This window comes from Gadus morhua, chromosome 2, assembly GCF_902167405.1.
Source record: "Gadus morhua chromosome 2, gadMor3.0, whole genome shotgun sequence".
Taxonomy (NCBI): Eukaryota; Metazoa; Chordata; class Actinopteri; order Gadiformes; family Gadidae; genus Gadus; species Gadus morhua.
Genome location: NC_044049.1, coordinates 13951575 through 13963867, shown reverse-complemented (window position 1 = coordinate 13963867; position 12293 = coordinate 13951575).

Below are 12293 nucleotides of genomic sequence, written 5' to 3'. Positions count from 1 at the left end.
AAAGTTACCTTAAGCAAATATAAGACTATCTGGAAAGGAAAATGCATTAAACTTGAAAAAGTAAATTGCAATTTACCCCCAGATGGCTCAACTTACCGCTACGCTAAGTTGAGCCACTCACCACTTTTATTTAAGAATTGTTGTCATATTTTCACAGATCTATGTCATAGAGGCTTTGTTATCATTTGTATTGACAGAGGACATCCTGAAATAATAGTAGATGTTTTCGTTGCCTAGAGGACAACATGAGTAAAAATTGGCTCATCTTACCCAACTCTCCCCTACGTACATTAAACGTATAACCTTTATCAACATGCATTGATAGGATGATCTCTGCTCTAAAGTGAGATTTCTGGGCAAACACACAGCGGAACTTAACAGCTCAGATTCTTCTGTGGCCCACTGTAATTGAGTCCTCAATAATCACAAGACTCCATGCATCTAACCAGCTGAGCCTAAGCAAATTGCAGAGGACCAGAGTGTGTACCAATGCGCGCGCGCACACACACACACACACACACACACACACACACACACACACACACACACACACACACACACACACACACACACACACACACACACACACACACACACACACACACACACACACACACACACAGCTCAAATAGAAAGCTGCACTGCAAGCAGTTATTAAGTATTTTTTTTGTTTCTGCTCTGCAGCTGAACAGCTTTGGCCGGACCTAAAATGAATTGCATTATATTGATAAAACCTCAGTGAAATTATGTTATTTTGGTAAATTGTCTGAGTTGATCATTTATAATTTATAATTATTTGGATGTTAATGAATATACAGTATATATATGTGGGTGTGTTGCAGTCTTAAAAAGTTGAGGACACTTTATATAATACATAATTCATTTTTGGGGTGCGTGCATGCGTGCATGCGTTCCTGCGTGCGCACGTGCGTGTGTGTGTGTTAGAGAGAGAGAGAGACGGAGGCCAATAGAGATAGAGACTCAATGAGAGAGACAGAGGGACTGATTGAGAGAGAGTGTGTGTGTGTGTGTGTGTGTGTGTGTGTGTGTGTGTGTGTGTGTGTGTGTGTGTGTGTGTGTGTGTGTGTGTGTGTGTGTGTGTGTGTGTGTGTCTGTGTGTGTGTGTGTGTTCCCTCTCTCTCTCTATCTCACCTAGTCTCTCTTTCGCTCTCTTTCCATCTCTCTCCCAATCCTCTATTTCACCTGAAGGCAGGAGTAAGGAGTTGGGCTACAGAGTCACAGTTTCAACATGTCAGGTCATGCATACTACACACAAATATGCCCAACCGGCAAGTCTGGTTGCTGTGGGTAACAAGAGAAGTTGCCGAGACAAAACTGTGCATTTGGTCGATCACAATCAATATTGGAGACGGGTTGAATGGAATGGTTTTGGATGGGTTTGTATCCTCAGGAAAACACACATTGCACACAGCAGAAACACAGCAATGAATGATCACATCAACACACACAAACACATATTCACATTATACCCGCAAATACAGCCTCACAAATACACAAACAGAAACACCCCACATGAATGGTTTTGGTTTCCTAGGTATCAACAAACCCCTTCAATGGAAAATACACAAATACACCCACAACACACCTACAAATAGTGGTGAAACAACAGGCTCTGTAAACAACCGTCTCAAGCAATGGGCACAGGGAGGCTTTTCACTAAAGCATATGAGTGGGAAATCATTTGGGGGCAGCCCATGGCGGTCCTTCTATGATGCGAAGCAAAGATGATTAAGGAGTGCAGAACAGACTAGACTCCCTGATGGCCTAAACAAACAAGAAATGGTGTGTCTTTTTTGTAACTCCTTGAGATCTCGCTCCTCATATTACACACACACACTTAATACGCACTTTCTTTTTGTTGTTCTTTTTTCTTTTTCTGTCTCTTTCTTTGGAACCATTTCCCCAATATATTAGCAATACAATAACACATATTTTTCTTTATATCTTTGTTTTGTCTATGTTGTTTTGTCTATGTTAAAATATTTGTAGCAAGAAAGAGGAAAGGATAGTCGGAAGAGGAAGGGCAACATATATTGTCAGTACGAAAGCAGTTATAAGAAGTAAAACTAGAATGTATTTCCCCCACACAGTATCTGCTCATCCCATGTGTTGTGTGTGAGGGACCAGACAGTTTTGGTTTTTTTTAACTCTGAATGACACTTGCGGCCCATCTATTGTTTCCCTCTCTAAACGTGCTCCTCTCAATCATGCTTGACTCACTCGTACGTGGGAGTAAAACGCACTACCCAAGTTTTATCATCTTGAATTTCAATTCCCTAATTAAAGACCAATGGCTCACCTTTCCGAACGAGCCGACAGTCACCATGGTTACATCAAGAGAGGCTGGGGAGAGAGAGAGAGAGACATCAACGCAGGGTTTTCAAAGAACAGTCGCGTTTGTTTGGAGCACTTGAGCTCATTCGATCCAAGTTTTATTTTCTGCAATGTCAATGTAAACAAACAAATGTCGATGTCATAAAAAATGTTATTAGGGTTTAAGTCCAGTCGAGGCACCTCCTGTTGACACCGGCTATCTTTGAATGTGTGCTATTTCACACACTCCTTAAAAATTGAATCTCTGATGGATTCAATTCTTCTGTATTTTGACTTCTGGAGATGTACCCCTGAAATCTTCAATAAAGACATTATAAACCAGCATCAAAATATGCTCCCCATAATCTTACATTGTACATATGGTGTGTAGTGGTGTAAAATAATGTGATTCTGCAGTGGGAGCCTTATTTGATAGAGGCGATTGGTCTAGATCAAATACGCTTGTGACGTAAGGTAGCATTTTCTGATAGGGTAGCATGATTTGATAGACTCTGCTATCGAGTCGTACTACGGTAGCAAGATCGGACATGGGAGCAGAAATTGGCAGAAAACCCGCCCTTCAGAAGAATGTAGGCCTGTTCATTCAAAATATTTACATACTATTTTAAAATGAAAGAGGCTGGGGTTTTGATTTATTGAATTTGTTTAGATTGTTTATATTGTTAAATTGTATATGCCTACATGAGGCCGTAGCACAGTTAACAAACGACCTGAGGTGGTGGCGTTATCGAGCCCGCTGCGTCCTCCCGTTCTCAGAAAATCCTACTTCCAAGTTCGCAAGTCCAAGGAGAGTGTAAAAGAGTTAAACAGTAAACATGTTAGTAAGTTCATGAGTGTAATAGTTTCAGTCAGAAGAAGAGAAATGGGTTGTTTTGTGAATGTATGTGTGATCGTGATCGTGAAGCTACATGCTAATGTTTTTAGGCTAGCGGAGCTATTGGTATCTTACAAGCGTTAAGCTGACATTAGGGTTATGAAGTGAACGTGAGTGTCGTGAGTTTCACCTCGACACGGTTTAGCTGCTCAGAGTTGGTTTATACCAGGGATGGACTGGGACAAAAATTTGGCCCAGGAATTTGGGAGGCCTTTTATGAGACCGTGGGAATAGCGCGTGTAGAATTGTGCCATTGTGTAAAATAATAAAAACAAGTCCTTACCCGTGGATATGTGCATTTGAAACTACATGTCAATGTTGGCTACACAGTTCTGAAGATCAATATCCACCTTTGCAAGAGTTTATTTAAGTAGCTCCACAAAATACCCTACAGTTGATGACTCACATTGAACCACACCGATGAGCTTCTCCTGAACTTCATCATTGACCTATTTGAGGAGTACAGCACACTGGTCTGTGGAGGTAACATCCTGCGGGGTGTCAATCTGCACAGAAAACATCTCTGCCGCTTACTTCCCTTGATAGGCTTTCCTTAATTATTAGACTGATGACATCAATTGTGTTGTTGACAGAGGTTCTCTGCCTTTTGCACCCCTGTCATGTAGGCTTCCGCTTATTTTTTTTAACACATTCCCTTACATGCTCTTGGAGAGAGACATCAAATTTTCTTAACAGAATGATCATTTCCAAGAAGTTTCCATGGTCAACAGCAAAGTTCTCCCTGGGGAATGCTTAGACCACACCTCCCTAAAACTTTGATCAATTCTATGACACTTCTATGACATGACTCTGCGTTTCTTCCTGACCTGATCACTATGGAGAGAGATGTTTCCCACAAAGTAGGCTTGCCATGTCTGCTTGGCTGGCCTTTATAAAATATGCCTCTGCACTATCACTATGGACTTGGACTGATGAACATGCTTCCAGGCTGTCATCCCCCCCTTAATAAATGGGCTGTCACCATCAGATGGCTTTGCATAGGCCAAACATAGTGAACAGTACAGAGAGTTGTCTCTTTAATAGTATGTATGCCACTTTCTGTTAATACCATTTTTCGTCTCATAGATGCCAACACCTTTTCTGGGGGGGCGGGCGTTGTTGAGGGTGGAAGTAAAAAACGATGGCAAATTATTTTTAGGCTGGGCGTGCAAAAAAAGGAAATCCCTCATCCTCACCTGGGTGTTTAGCTAGCTCAGCTTCCCCTCTGCACACTGCCCTTGTACATTTCACTGTTTCTTTGCCGGTTTGTGCTCCATACTCCTCCTTCTCCTCTTCCTCCTCATCACCGTCATGCCTGGAGTCACCCTTTGTCTCCGCATCTCCTCCACTATAGTCACTGGACAAGACTAATAACAATAATAATAATAAAAGTTAGAGACTATAATTCTTTAACTTTAACACTTTGCATACTTTATTTAAACAGTAACTGCACAGTTAAACTTGATTTCTTAGATATAATCTCTCAATTCAATTAAAATGTTGTAAAGGACACGTGTTAATATCGACATTTCTGTATGTACTGTTTACTGTTTAATTGCTGTATGCATTTTTTAGTCTGTGTTTGCCTGATTCTTGTCTATTTGTTTCTTGTGTGTAACACTAAGGACCATGCTGGAAATAAGTATTTAACTTTTGCATTTTGTTTGTCTTTGGATTACTGTTTTAGTGCCTTGATCAGAAATAAATCAAATCAAATCAAAAATCATTATTATATTGCCAAACATGCCCTCTAGTGCACCTGTCATAGCTATGCTGCTGTGTCCTGTTACTGCCTCATGCATCATTGGTCTCGCTGACAGGTGCATCAACCTTGGCTTTCCCACGGAAAAGGTCGCTTAATTTGGCGCATTTGGCCTTGCTCTAACTTTTTTTTTCTTTTCAACCTCAACTTCTTAGCGCCACCAATTCCCTTTTCCTCTCCACCACCTTTTTTCCTTTCTGAAAGTTTCAAGCCAGAGCACCGTTTCACACTGTTTACAAATATCTAGTAGGCCAGCCCAAATAAATCTTTTTACATCTTAAATTAAAAAACTGTAGACATATATATAATATAATTTAATAATATAAAATAATAACAAGATCTCAAATAAATATAATTTATTTCCGGCCGGCTCGGCCTGAGAGTAACATATCTCTGGAGTCAAAAGTTGATATCAGTCGTCATCTGTCAATTCAATGTTATATGGATAAAGTTAAAGTCTAGGGAAGCGTCCGGCTCATACAAGGAGCCATTCATACACGTATCAATTCTGGAGGTACCATAAGGCCAGGTGTCTGGGAAACCCAGACACTCGAGGCCACAAACCAAGTTGTAATAACTGCACATAGCCACAAGAGGTCGGCACGAAGCCACAAACAAAGTTGTAATATCCACACATAGCCCCATAGCACCAAATACACAAACGGGTACCCAGGAGGCGGGAGCTCAGCGCCATGCTCAAGTAATCAGAGCAGATAAAGGAGTCCATGCCTGCCCATTATTAAAGTCACAACACATAGCCCAGGGGGCTAGAACGCTCAAGGTAACGCATCCATCTGAAGTCCTACTAAGCATATCTCCACGCCTGCTTATTCAATTCCTCTCCTTTGGCTTCATAGATACCATAACGAAACTTTATCAAATAAAGGGAGCGATTCTGACTCGGCAACCTTTTTTCCAAAAATAACTGGGCATGGTGCAGAATAAATCCTGCGACGAGAATAATGAAAGCTTTGTTTCGTTTCTCTTTTTTCTTAAACAACGGACAACAGGATTTATGGCAACACATCCTCTTGGCTACTACTCAGTCAAGGGGCAACATTTTGGGGGCTCGTCCGAGATTAGCTTCTAAAGCTAAGGGGAGCTAATCGGTACATCTGAACCTGATCACCAGTCACCAGTCGTGCATCATAGAGTGTGACGACAGACTTCAGAGACCCAGAGACGTCTTCTGTAAAATATCTGCACAGAGAGATTCAGCGGAAGCTCATCCAGCTGATCAGCTCAGCCGACACAGATGCTCTTCACAAGCTTGCTAATGCCATCGAGGATGTGGTCGAGGAAGAGGTGCCAGGAGAAGATTAGACAGAGTTGGAACTCTTTGACTTCGTTAGGGATGTTTTGAACAGTGACCAGTTTTGAAGTCTAGAGGACAAAGGTATGAGTCATCTGCACTTTTTCAACGACCTCATGAGTGAACTGAAACAGCCGCATGATGAAGAGGAGTCTGTGTTTGAAGAAGAAACTAAGCCAGTTGAAGTAGTATCGGTAACAAGTGAGAAGGTAAACGTGACATCACCCAAAGCTAAACAGAAAGGTGATGTCACTGATGTGATCAAGTTGAAAGATGTTTCTGCTATTTTGCCATGTAGAGAGATGAAGCTACATTGTGAGCAGATTGCCGATACTGATTGAGATTGAAGAGGGGTTAGTTAACTGACTAAGGGGTTAGTTAACTGCGGGGAAGGATACTTTTAAAATGTATCCAGTTACGGAATACAGAACATATGCCCAAAAATGTAATATGTAACATATTCCATTTCATCACTCAATCTGAGTATTGTATTCTGAATACTTGGATTACTTCCACATTGATTTATTTCATACAGTAGTGGACCGGTCGAACTCCTTCTCCCTCATCCTGGTGATGAATGTGTTAAATGCATCGGCATTTTTATGTGGGTTTTCCAGCACACGCTTTATGTGGATGTCTGTCCAAATCCCCAGACCGTCCGACAATGTGCTGCTAGTCTTGGAGTTACCGCTAATCAAATAATAATACCCATAATGCGCGCGGCTGAGCGGGTGCCTGTTACGTCCAAAGAGGCATATGCTTTGTGGAACTGGATCGGACCAAGGTGCGTTCACATTTCACATCTCAAGCGAACCGTACCAGGGTTCGTTTGGAAGCGAACCAAGACCAGCTGTTCAGGGAGGTCTCGGTCGGCTGATTTGGGTCCCATCGAAGTGAGTTGGTTGCATTCACACCAACGCAATCGTACCGAACCAAGGGACCAAACTCGTTTAGTGCGCACTAAATGCTGTTGGTATGAAAGCACAAATAAACTGCTGAAACAGAAGTATCGTCATTATCGTCAGTAGTGCATTGATTTCAACAATGTAACTGTATTCTAGATACCAACTATTTATACTATTTAACTATTTCAACTATACTATACTATAAAACTAGGCTGCGCTGCACACGCTGCAAACAGGCTGACCAAAAAGATTACGAACAAAAGATCACTCTTTCTCAGAAAAGGAAACAGAAAGTCAAAAATACTAACTTTAGTTCAGGACGTGGCAAAGACAAGGCTGTGAGTCAAGAGCTGGAGGTACAAGGACAGTGACGAACAAAATACTCTGGCGACAAGGACAAGGGAAGACAAAGACTATATACACATGAGGAGGGGAGACACAGAGGGAAACAATCAGGGATCAGGGGGGACAAAAGACCGGTGACACAGGAGGAAGGGCAAGTGACCTGAAATGAGGGGGAAGTTACTTTTCAAAAATAAAACCGGAAATTGACAAGACAAAAAAGACGGAACCATCGGACTCTCCCTGACCGGTTTACCCTGACTTATGTGAAACGTCGGGTGGACACGAAGGGACCGAGGCAGGCGAAGGCGTACAGCAGCGGGCCCGACCTTCCTGGTGACGGGGAATGGACCCACGAAGCGTGGTGCCAGCTTCTTGTATGGGACCTTGAGATGCAAGTCCTTGGCTGACAACCACACTCTCTGACCTGGCTGATAGTCTGGAGCCGGCCGTCTCCTGCGGTCGGCCGCTCTCTTAACCCGGTCCCCCTGTCGAATCAGCACCTGGCGGGCGGCTATCCAGATGCGTCGACAACGTCGGATCATGGCATGGGCAGAGGGAACCGACACTTTCAGCTCGTTGTCTGGAAATACTGGCGGTTGATTACCGTAAACACAGTGGAATGGTGAAAAACATGTGGCAGAAGTGGGTAACGAGTTGTGCGCATACTCTACCCAAACCAGGTACTTGCTCCATGTGGAGGGGTTCTGGTAAACCACGCAGCGGAGACCGGTTCCCATTTGTTGGTTAATGCGTTCGGTCTGGCTGTTGGCTTCCGGGTGGTAGCCTGAGGTCAGGCTGGCCGTGGCACCGATGAGCCGGCAAAACTCCCTCCAGAACCGTGACACGAATTGGGGCCCCCGGTCAGAGACTATGTCTTTGGGGAAGCCATGGATCTTGAAGACCTAGTCCATCATGACTTCTGTTTGGGCAGAGCAATAAATCTGACCATCTTGGAGAACCTATCCACCACCGTGAGAACGGCGGTGTTGCATTGAGAAGCCGGGAGCCCCGTGACGAAGTTGAGTGATATGTTGGACCACGGTCTGGAGGGGATGGGAAGCGGTTGAAAGAGCCCCATACGAGCCACGGAAAAAGTCTTGTTTCTGGCACAGACCGAACATGCCTCTATGTACTCCCTGACCCCCACCTCCATGGATGGCCACCAGAACCGCTGGGAGATGGCGAACACCGTTCTCTTGATTCCCGGGTGACATGAAAGCTGCGAGGTGTGAGCCCAGTGGATCACCTGTGGGCGCAGCTAGATGGGGAGAAACAGACGGTTAGTGGGGCACCCACTAGGTGCCGGAGCACCACCATTCGCTCGCTTTACCTCAGTTTCTATAGTATAGGCCAAGTAACCGCTCCAACCACACGGGTTAGTGGGAGGATGGTTTCTGGTTCTTTGGCCTCAGGCTTGGGGTCGAATAGTCGAGACAAGACATCCAGTTTGACGTTCCGGGACCCCAGCCTGTATGATAGAGAAAAGGAAAAGCGATTAAAAAACAGCGCCCACCTGGCCTGACGAGAATTGAGGCGCTTAGCTTTTCTAATATACTTGAGGGTCTTGTGGTCTGTCCAGACAACGAACGGATGGTCGGCCCCCTCTAGCCAGTGCCTCCATTCCTCCAGGGAGAGTTTAACAGCCAGCATTTCCCGGTTGCCGATATCGTAGTTGCGCTCTACCTTTTGACAGCCGCCTCGACAGGAAGGCGCAGGGGTGCACCTTACCATCCCGGTCGGAACGTTGCGACAGCACGGCCCCGATCCCCTCATTGGATGCATCCACCTCCACCACGAACTGGCGCTTGGGATCTGGCAAGGTGAGGATGGGGGCAGAGGTGAACCGATGCTTGAGTGTGCTGAACGCCTTCTCGGCTTTTGGGCACCAACGGAACTGTACCTGTGGAGACGTGAGAGCATGGAGAGGAGCCGCTATTGCGCTGAAGCCTCTGACAAACCGCTGAACCTTTTTGCGGCTGAACCTTTTTGCGGCTGTCGGGGGTGGCCACTCGGACACAGCGCTAACTTTAGCCGGGTCCATCTGTACACTTCCGGGGTCTACGAGGAAGCCCAGGAAAGAGACAGTGTCGGCATGAAACAAACTCTTTTCTGCTTTGACACACAAGTGATTAGCCAGCAGTCTTTCGAGAACCTGGTTGACATGATTATGGTGGGTGTCGAGGTCAGGAGAGTAAATAAGAATATCATCCAAGTAAACATAGACAAAGCGATCAAGGAAATCTCTGAAAACATCATTAATCATGGCCTGAAAAACTGCAGGGGCATTAGTGATTCCGAAGGGCATACCCGATATTCGTAGTGGCCACTGGGGGTGTTGAACGCGTTTTCTACTCGTCCCCTCCCTGATGCGAACCAGATGGTAGGCATTTTGAAGGTCTAGTTTAGTGAAAATCTTGGCCTGTTGGAGCTGATCGAAGACAGAGGACATGAGAGGGAGGGGGTACCGGTTCTTTATGGTAATGTAATTGAGTGGACTGTAGTCGATGCAGGGTCTTAATGAGCCGTCTTTCTTTCAAACGAAGATGAATCCAGCGCCAGCAGGGGACAAAGAAGGAATATCAGGCCCGTTTTTAGAGAAGCTGAGATGTACTCCCTCATCGCCTCCTTCTCAGGGCCAGAGACAGAGTATAGGCGGCCCTTGGGGATGGTGGACCCGGGGATCAGGTCTATGGCGCAGTCGAATGGACGATGAGGGGGAAGAGACAGAGACTTGGTCTTACCGAAGACTTGTCCAAGATGATGATAACAGGAAGGTACCATGTTCAGGTCCAGGAACTCGGCCTCTAAGGTCGGGTTGGTAGAGAACAAATTAACTTCTGCGGCAAAACGATCAACAAATAGCTTTTTTCTGAAGCAAATAGCTTTTAAATAGCTCTTTTATTGACCAAGTAATGCAGTAGCGTCCAAACAAGTTACATTTTCTCAAGCGGAAGTTCCAGGGGTCTCATTTATAAAACTGTGCGTGGGATCGCTACTAAAAATGTGCGTACGCCCAGAAGCCAAGTTTTGCGTGCACCAAAAAATATTCAGATTTATAAAACCCTGCGTACGCACACCGTACGCAATCTTTGCTTTATAAATCACAGAGTGAGTGCCTACAAGTGTGTGCAGCTGAATCAGCTTCACGTTCCGCCCTGTACACGCCCCTTTTTAACCATAAATGGTCAATGCAAATGACCTCATGAATTCGATCTGCATATAAAACAGACTCAGATGCAAGTATTATGTCTTGTCGGAAACAATGGCAGAAGTACTGAGAAAAGCAAAAAAGCGAAATTTCACGGAGGTTGAAGGGGAGACACTTGTGGGTGAGATGGAGGCCCGAAAGGTAGTTTTGTTCGGCGGTCACGGGATTGGGATCGCCAACAACAAAAAGCAGAGTGAGTGGCAACATGTTGCTGCAGCAGTGAACTCTGTCAGTTGCACGGAGCGCACAGTCCCAGAATTAAAAAAGAAGTGGTCTGACATAGAGTTACATATTTTTATGTAGCCTACCAATAAATTGTTATGGTCCCTAAATACCCTCTCCCTCCGAATCCTGCCATTTGCATGGTCCGCCAGAAGTGCCATATAGTGCAGCATTACCACGGCGCAGACCTCTGTATTTATAGGGTTACGGTAATAAGACTGATCGAGAACACCTTGGATAATCAGTTTGTAATCACCCACGTAAAATGTTCTTGAACATAACCCCTTTTTAATGCGTGATTTGTCATGAAAAGCATAAAGAGTAACGGACAACGTTTGTGATGAGGAGTGTGGCTTGGTTTTCCACACTTGGGATTTAATTGACATTTGATTATGTGTTTACAGTGTCACATAAAAATATTATGTTATTGACACATGTTGGACAGATGCTTTATTCCATGCAGTCGCGCCGTCAGTGGACAGTATGGAGTGACGGGATTAAATATAGAGATTTTTTTTTTATTTCTATTCTAAGGAGATGTTTCTGGAGTAACTGAGAAATAACGCAGTTGACTTAAATTATTCTGATTAGGATTTAACGCATGATACGGGTTGAAATTAAATTTATGAAGGGCGATGATAAAACATAATCGTTCTTCTCACTCTACAATTCTTCGGTCTGATTTCAGTTCACCACCACACCATCTGTGTCGCCAATTCTCCTTTTCCTCCAAACCATGCGTACACATGGGTCAGAGTTTGCTTAGGGCTGCGCACATTTTCCCGTCAAGTTGGTTTTTTATAGATCAGGGATCGCTACTAAAAATGTGTGTACGCCCAGAAGCCAAGTTTTGCGTGCGCCAAAAAATATTCAGATTTATAAAACCCTGCGTACGCACACCGTATGCAATCTTTGCTTTATAAATCACAGAGTGCCTACAAGTGTGCGCAGCTGAATCAGCTTCACGTTCCGCCCTGTACACGCCCCCATAAATGTCAGCCAATCAGGAACTGAGGAATCAAACTCACTTCCGTTTCAGTCAAACTCTCTCACACACACTACAATACTCTTTCACACACAATACTATTCTCTCTCACACACACTATATATTGTCTTGCTTAAACAACTATACTCTCTCACATACCCAACTATACTCTCTCACATACAATACACTCTCTCACTTACCCAACTATATGCTCTCTCACACACTACTATACTCTTTCAAATATACTACTATACTCTCTCACACACACGACTACACACTCTCATAAATACATGTAAAAGGAGTATAGTAGTGTGTGTGTTTGAGT